The following is a 9,487-nucleotide window of genomic DNA, read 5'->3' on the forward strand; positions in this document are numbered from 1 at the left end:
TATAAGCCTTTGAATTTGAATAAACCCTTTGTTTACAGTATTCACGATACTAAGTCTGGAAGAATAAGCATTTTGGAAATTTTTACATAACTGTAAAAAAAAACGAAAATAAAAAATTATCAGGGTTATTTTCCCTAGCTTTTATATTTATAGTATTACTAATATTTATAAATGTGCGTCGATATTCGCACAAATTTCTTTACAATGTTTGAAGCCCGCCTCGTTCGAAGCAGCATTCTCAATAAAGCCACCAATGCCATCAAGGAGTTGTTAAATGAGGCGACATGGGTCTGTACAGAATCTGGCATTTAACTACAGGCCATAGATACCAGCCACGTTTCTCTGGTATCTCTTAATCTACTAGCCGAGGGTTTTGATGAATACAAATGCGATCGCAATCTAGTTATGGGAATAAACATCTCCGTTATGTCCAAAATATTAAAGTGTGCTAATGACGATGATGATGTTATAACAATAAAGGCCAAAGACGGTTCGGATACGATCGCATTTACCTTTGAGTCTCACAGTCAACAAAAAAATTCTAAGTATATAATGAAATTAATGAATTTAGATCAAGAATATTTAAATATTCCTGATATTAATCACAATTGCATAATTAGAATGCCATCAAATGAATTTTCCCTTGTCTGCAGAGATCTTAGTCAATTTGGAGATTCCATAAACATTGCTTGCATTAATGATTGTGTGAAATTTTCAACGGCCGGTGATATTGGCACCGCAAATATAAAATTTACAAAAACGTCTAGTGTAGATAACAAAGAAAGGGCCGTAGAAGTTGAGGTACAAGAACCCACCTAGATGACCTTTTCGTGTAGATACCTTAATTTATTTACCAAAGCTACCGCCTTTTCTCCTAGAGTATCTCTTTTCGTGTCCCTTAATATGCCTATGGTTGTGGAATATAGTATTGAAGGCGTTGGCAACATTCGCTATTTTTTGGCTCCAAAAATAGAGGAAGCGAATAATAGCTAAATATTATTTTCGTAAATTACTTTAACAACCGTTGTTATTTCGTTATTACCACACTGTATTAGTGTAGTTGTGTTTTGTATAAGTGTTTGTCCAGTAAATTTATTTGTATATTAATAATAATTTTATTAAATTATTTCTATATATAATTATTGAGTTTTAAATATGAAATAATTTAGTTTTCCTATATTTATTTTATATCTTTTTTATTAATTTTATTAAATTTATAAGAAGGGACGCTTGGAATATATGGACTGAAAAACAATAAGAAAATAAAAATTAATTAATAATTATAAAAATAAAGATAGATCAATTTTTTAGAAAATATTAATCGGAAGATAATTATGAGCATGTTGTTGGGGTGCAATGACCAAGAGATATTTAATGATTATTATCCAAACAATATCTTTACTCATCCAAATTTTAAACAAATTTACGAAAGAAAAGACATCGCAGAAGAATATCACGTTCATCAAAAAATACTTTTTCAGTGTACAAATCAAATGTCATATAAAAAAGAAATACTACCCAGTAAACAACAAAACTTTTTATCATACGAACATTTTGAAATATTACCAGGAGAAATAGACCGGTTGTATGGATATATAGAGGTTGTCGTTAATCAAAATCAATATTATCCATGTAGAACATGTTTAAGAGTTGATAAAAAGCAGCAACATATGCCCTTGTATATTGAGTTTGTAGATAAAATTGGTCCCCCTTATAACATTCCCGATAAAATGTTTATAACCAAGAATTTTGAAACGTTTTTTTATAATGCACTATTTAGAATTTTTTCTTGTGAACTTTGTGATTTTTTAAAGAAATATGATGGTATTGATGTAAATAAATATTTTCCCGATAATGACGAGGGATTTGCAAGTGAAACTTCAGACGAAGGATATAATAGCGATGAAATGAGAAATGAAGAAGATGGGGTTAGATGTTAGAAGAAGAAAAATAAATGTATTGATGGGGGGTGGGGGGAGGAGAGAGAGGGAAGGGGAACCATTATTCCAATATCATCATGAATTATATATTTTCAGTTATTATCATGAAAAATTTGCGGAGTGTATGAAAATAAATGATAAACAAATCCAATCCAGTATATATGAAAATAAACGAATTGAGAAAGAAATACGAATCCTTTTATTTCATATTCATTCCCTCTTATTCGTTACCTGCCATCATATCTAATAGACAATAATATAGTCTATAAATTGGCACAAGATATGGTATTAGTTGACCCTAATAGCTATTATCAGACAAAATAATAATTGTAAACGCAAAAAACAAAATTGCATAGAGTAGTTAGAAATATCTTCCTCACATTTAAATAAAAAAAATAAAGAATGTGAGTTATACTAAAAGACAAAAAAAATCAATCGCATATAATATATTTATATATATAAAAAATTTATGATAATTATGTTTGCCACGTAATAGTAGTAACATATGCAGTTATATACTCTCCATAGATTCCTCGCAAAAAGGTGTTTATAAACAAAACTTTTAAAACACTTTATTTTAAATTGTTATGGAATATATGATTTAAAAAAAAATACGATGTCATTGACATGAATAAATAAATATCTTTCTATTTCTATGAAACGAAAATTATAATGAGCTAATGTTGTTGGAATTGAATCCAAGTATAAAAGGGGAAAGTATTCACCAAAGCTAACCATTTGTTCTAGGGATGGATTTAGATAACATAAACAGCGAGGACGAGGGATTCGCAAGTGAAACTTCAGACGAAGGATATAATAGCGACGAAACGAAAAATGAAGAAGGTGGTTAAACGAAAGACGATCTTGAAATAGACGTTGAATATTATCATAGGTATAGAATGAAAATGGAAGAAAAGATATTAGCGGAAAGACGGGAACCATTTTTCCAACATCATCATCATCAACAGAAAAAATAAACGCATGAATTTTTAGTAATGGAATTCACAAAAAACGTTTGTTTTATATTTAAACAACAAATAAAACGCTCGTGGCTATCATCTTTTTAATTATTACCAAAAAAAATTGACTAAGTGTATAAAAATAAATTATAAACGTCTATATAAAATATACATAAAAGTTGATAAGTATTCAAATACAGCATATATAAAATTTACAAACAACCACTATAATGCTATATGTAGTACTGAATTTATTATCGCGGTCGTTTGGTAGTATTTCTAATAATGAATTGTTTACGTCCGAGAATATTTAAACATTTTTCACGTTCGGTCTCTTTTGGAATTTGTTTAGATAAAATTATAGAATCATAGAAAAAAAGGAAAATGTCAGTCAATGTATTTAGATTTTTAAATGGTTGGTTGTATGTAATATATATAAACATTAATATTTAATTGTTTAGATATAAAAAATATAATAATGTTTCCCATTTGGGAAGATTATAAAATTCCCGGGTTGAACAAAAATTTGAATCATTTACAAAATATAAAAAGAAAATATATACTACGCGAAGAGGCCGTATTTCCAAATGACGAGCTTGACCATTATTTCATTAGAATAGGATTAATAGAAATGAAGCCCCATAAATATGGAAATTCATCGATAATTAATTTGCCCACGGTTTTTGGGGCCGTTTCACCCCAGGAAGTCCTTCTTGGACTTGTATGTCCCAATGAAAGTACGAATAAATATTATGAAAAAATATTTTATTGGTTTGTAGAAAATCCAATGTCTGATTTATACAACAAATTTAATATGTCTATTTCACAACAAGGTATTGATTTAAGTAATCCCATATCAGCTTTAGGTGAACTTATTACGCCATGCAGAAATAAGAATATTTGGTTTTTTAAGAATGATGTAATTAATTGTCAAAAACTGAAGATATTTATAAAACTAACCACTTCAGATATGATCGAGATATTAAAAAACTGCCCTGATCCTAGTATAAGTTTAGATTCTAATAATTATCTTATTGATGCTCCCGAAAAATTTGTACAAATAATAAACGAATTGAGAAAGAAACACGAATCGTTTGATTTCATATTCAATTTTATTCATTATCTACCCTCGCATGTATCGCATCTAATAGACGATAATGCAGTTTATAAATTGGCACAAGATATTGTATTAGTTGATTCTAATTGCTTTTATCAGAAAAAAAATAACCGCAAACACAAAAAACAAAATTGCATAGAGCATTATTAAATATGGAAGAATATATTTCCTATCGTAAAAATAAAAGTGAAATACCAGAATAGTTTTTCATGCACAATAAATATTCCACATAAATGTAAGAAATATAACGAGAATAATCTAATAATTTATGAAGTTATCTATTCAATAAATGAAGGCGACTTGGTAACTTCATTTAGAAATATCCTCCTCACAAATAAACAAAAAAATAAAGAATATGGATTATATTAATAAAGTAGAAAAAAAAACAATCGCACATATAATATTTATATATCATAAAAAAAGGATAATTATTTTTGTCACAAAATTAGTTAATTGGTTGTTAATTTTACCTGCAAAGGATTACATATATATATAGATAGAGATATCAATTACTTACCACTATCGCAGCTCCTTTTTTCTTCCTGTATTTCAAAAGAACGAGCAAATAAATGTACGCAGTGTAACGATATCTATTCCCCCTTTTTTTACTTGTTTCTCGTTGTGGGTACACCGAGACACTATTTTTGTGTACACATTATACCCGCCGACATTAGCTTTTACTGTTATACTTTTTGTTTTGTTTATATGGCTACTAGCTAGTTTAAAAAATAAAAGACCAATATTTATATATTTTTAACTAACCAACTACAACCTTTTCTCTAATTAGGCTAAACTACGTTAATTGGTTTGTTGGTCAAAAACGACGCAAAATATTTTTAAAGCATTTTTATTCATAGACAATTACACCTTTTTTTTATTCATATCATTCACCAGTCTTTTAGATAATCTATATACATTATTGTCGGCATCCAAAAATATATTATTTTTTTCATCATATTGAAGATCTACTGTCAATAAATCTTTTTCCTTAATTTTGATTATTTTATCTTTATTTATTACAATTATGCCATCATATGAAACGAGCCTTTTAAATTCTAGCAAATTTTTATGATGTGACATAATAGCGGTATGGAAAAAAAGTAAGTTGATTGGTTATTATACTTTTTTGTGAAAATTATATAAATAAAACAAATAGAAAATATTTCAAATTGTTGATGATATTTAAACTGGTTGTTTATTTCACTATCATATATCTTATTCTTTCTTTATAAAAAAATGATAATTAACCATCAAACGAGAACAAAAACAACGACAATAATAATACATTTGATTATACTCCTGGTAATTATTATCATTCTTCATATCATATTTTCAAATTTTACTAATAAAAATCAGATATCACTGCTTTATTTAGATAAAAACAATAGTCAACAAATATTACAAAAAGAAGATAAGGGAGTGGAAATATATAATGTATTACCATACACCGCAACAACAAACAAAAGGCCTTCTTGGGATATAGAAAATGAACACGAACACGAGAATGAAAAAGGAATTAATCCTCCTTTTTTCACTTGTTCCGAAAAAGAAAATATTTAAAAAAAATAATCATCATCATCATTTTTTCTTAATAATAATGAAGAATGTTTAGATATAAAATTTCCTATATATGATAAAACATCTCATAGTTTATTATTATTTCCTAAAATTAATCAAAAATATTTATTACCCAATAGTAAAGAAATACCTTATCATAATAAATTTGGTGGATTCGGTTACTGTGGATTTGGGAAATTATTATTTGATATAAAAACTAGTAATAACTGGTCTTGTTTTTGTTATGCTCCAAAATATTTTGGAAGAGAAATGTGCGATGAACCTCAACAAAAAAAATGATTAAGGAAAATAAATGTATTAAAGTTGCACATAGAACTAATATTCTTAATGAAAATATATCATCCTTTAATCCTTTTATTGATGGCATCTGTACTCATTGTATTTCTCCGGAAACTTAAGTACCCGTTGTTAACGCAACATTTCCTTTGTGCAAAGAAATTAATAGTGAGGTAGAAGAAAATGAAATTGTAATAACAAAAAATGAAAATTATTTCAAAGATCCGTGCAAATATGATGCATTAAATCCTCATTTATATAACAGCCCAAACAATAAATATGTACCAGGTTACGGTTGTGTTTGTGATTTTCATAATGGCTTTGTTGAAGGGATATTAGAAAACCACAAGAGCCCAAAAAAGGAAGAAAAAGACGAAGAGGAGGTGTCAAATGTGTGCATTAAAATTGGAAAAAATAACACAACTTCATTTCATACAACAGATATTGCATATTATACACTGAATAATAATTTTAAGCCCATACAAGTACATTCTTATAAAGAATTAGAAAGTCCATTTAATATTATTTTTCCCAACAAAAAAGAAATTTTAGTAAAACAACATTCTTTGAAAAAGGCAAACAATCATGATTGGTTAAATAGAGTTATCAAACCATCAAGAGAATTTCCAATTCGTCATATGCATCACCCATATAAAAAATGGCCGGTCGTTCATAATAAATTTTTAGTTAATCAATATACTCAAAAAGAGTTAACCCATCCGATATCTGCCCTTAGATTAGCAACGGGAAGAGGATTTGAAACTAAACACTGGTATGAAACAACTAATAACCGTTTTTTGAATAATGCAGTACTTGGGCGTCCTATAGTTTATACATTTCATAATAACAACACACCCTGGACGGGAAAAGTCTTTTTAAATCCATTGGGAGCAGTTTATCGTCAATATTACGGGGCTACTATTTTATCAAAACCAGGTGAAATTGTAAAATTACAGTTAAGGGGTTATAAGCAAGAAGAGTATCCCGATAATTCTATTATCGCCTTACCGCCCGATTATAAAACAGAAATGATGGATAAAAATCAAATTGAATACGTTCCTTCGATTTTTCTAACTTACAAAGTAGAAGATTAAGTAATTAATCAACTAACGCTTTTATACATTATTAAAACCCCGCAAAATAATATAACGGTATTAAATTAACAAACAAACATAGGTGTTTATAATTACTACATTCTTTTTCTTATTTATAGCCAAATTACTTAAACACAACTACTTGGGAAATAATTTTATGTTGGTAACAATTATAGAAAATATATACTGTATATATATATGTATATATTTATTATAGTGAATATATATATATATATATAAACTAAAAATTTCTATTAATATCAATAATATTATTGTTGATAACACTTACATAATGTATGAAATAAAAGAAATCCACGGAGATTTGTTTACGTGTCCAAAAAATGTATCATTGGCGCATTGCGTTTCCCGGGATTTTTACATGGGGGGTGGAATTGCTTTAGCTTTTAAGGAAAAATTCGATAATGTTCATAAACTTAAAAATCAAAATTGTAGTGTGGGTAATGTAGCCATTTTAGATGAAAATGAACGATTCATTTACTATTTAGTAACCAAAGAAAAGTACTGGGAAAAACCTATATATGAGAACTTGTCTAGTTCTTTGTTGTCCATGAAAAATCATGCATTTAAAAATAATATATCTAAAATAGCGTTGCCCCGTATTGGGTGTGGAATAGATGGTTTAAAATGGTCACACGTTAAAAATATTCTTAGTGATATTTTTCAATTTACAGACATTGAAATAAATGTTTATTATTTATAAGATACCGAATAAAAGCATTTGCTTTATTATTGTTATTCTGATATTACGAGAGGAAAAATTGGAGGGGGGTGCATGATTAATTTATAATTTCTCTCTAATATTTTTTTGGTTTTTTCATATATATTAAAAAGACTTTTAAAGTTTGATATTAAAATAATCCACGTTATGATAAGCATAATAATTATAAAGAATAAAACAATTTTATAATATTTCATATACCTAGTTTTTTATTTTACTTAAAAAATATAAGATAAAAGTAGCCTTCTTGTCTTGATTATTAATTACGTATACTTCTTGTGGTTAATACAATTCTCATCATGCAGGTTTTTATAAAAACCTTAACAGGCAAAACTATAACAATAGACACAAACCAGTCTGATACTATAGAAAATATAAAGTATAAAATTCAAGATAAAGAAGGCATTCCAGCAGACCATCAACGCCTTATATTTGCAGGCAAACAATTAGAAGACAATCGGACACTTTCTGATTACAAAATTCAAAAAGAAAGCACCATACATCTCGTCTTAAGACTAAGGGGTGGGGGGGAAGCACCTCATAATAAAATAAAAGTTATTAAAACTTAATCCAAACAACATATTTTTGTACAAAATTTTCTCTGTATTTTATTATCATCCCCCCATTTGGGTAAAATCCTTTGTATATAATTTTGATTTGATAGTAATTCATTTTCTTCTTTACTAAATTTTTCGTTTAATAACTGGTACTCATATTCGGATAATTTTAACCCAATATTAATATCATTACCGTAAGCTTGATTTTTATAATAATCTTTCTCTGTAAGAATATCATTAATTTTTTTTGGCTCCTCGTCTTCATTTTTGTTTTCATTTGTGATATCCATTACTTTTTTATGTAAACTGATTCTTTAATATTGTTTTCTATTATTCTATGAATGCATGATTGAATAATGGGGGGAAGGCGTGAATTTTCATTAATATTTTTACACTCATTTGCAAAAATATGGGCAAAATCTTTTGGGGTAATTGATAATTTATCAACATCAATAAGATTTTGATTCAACAATTCACCTTCTAGATAATCTCTTAATTTATTTTCCAATGTTTTTGTTTTTATTTTGCCTAATTTTTTCATGATACTCATTGATAACTAATTCTATTTTAAAGGTATATGTATATAAAAAAAGTTAAAGAATTCAGTGTAATACTTTTATTCATTATTACTTATATACTTAATTGATTGATTATATAAAATATAAAACTACCAGAAAGACATTATTATTCTTATTTATTTACCAGAAGATCCAAATCCTTTATTACCCCTACAAGATTCTATTTCCCATTTTTCATTTTTGATGTTTTCAACTAAACAGATATCAATTCCCGAAAAAAATTTTATTTGGGCAATTCTATCCCCAATATTTATTTCAAAAGAATTATTTGGATGAGAATTATGCAACACCACTTTTATAGGTCCATTATAATCCTAATCTATCATTCCTGCAACAACATCTACATAATTATTCAGAGCTATGCCAGACCTAGTTTTAATCTCTCCGTGTATTTTGGAAGGAAATTTCATACATATGTCAGTGTCAATGGCAATTCGTTGACCGACAGGAATATTTTCATTTTGAGCACTATATAAGTCATAACAAGCCGCCCCCGTTGATCCTTTGGTAGGACATTTAGCATTGTCTGAAATTAACTTAAAGCTGACTTTTATAATATTTTCCTCCATTATAATTATTTCTTCTGGATGTGTAGTAATATGACTATATAATACCAAGAGCATTACCATTTATATGAAATATTTTTGGG

At 27.7% G+C, this 9,487-nt stretch overlaps 1 pseudogene; it reads left to right on the plus strand.

The window, feature by feature from the left end:
- The first annotated feature begins 204 nt into the window (after positions 1-204).
- Positions 205-993, plus strand: LOC137636357 (proliferating cell nuclear antigen-like; annotated as a pseudogene).
- The last annotated feature ends 8,494 nt before the right edge of the window (positions 994-9,487 follow it).

Source organism: Palaemon carinicauda, unplaced genomic scaffold (genome assembly GCF_036898095.1).
Source record: "Palaemon carinicauda isolate YSFRI2023 unplaced genomic scaffold, ASM3689809v2 scaffold279, whole genome shotgun sequence".
Classification (NCBI taxonomy): Eukaryota; Metazoa; Arthropoda; class Malacostraca; order Decapoda; family Palaemonidae; genus Palaemon; species Palaemon carinicauda.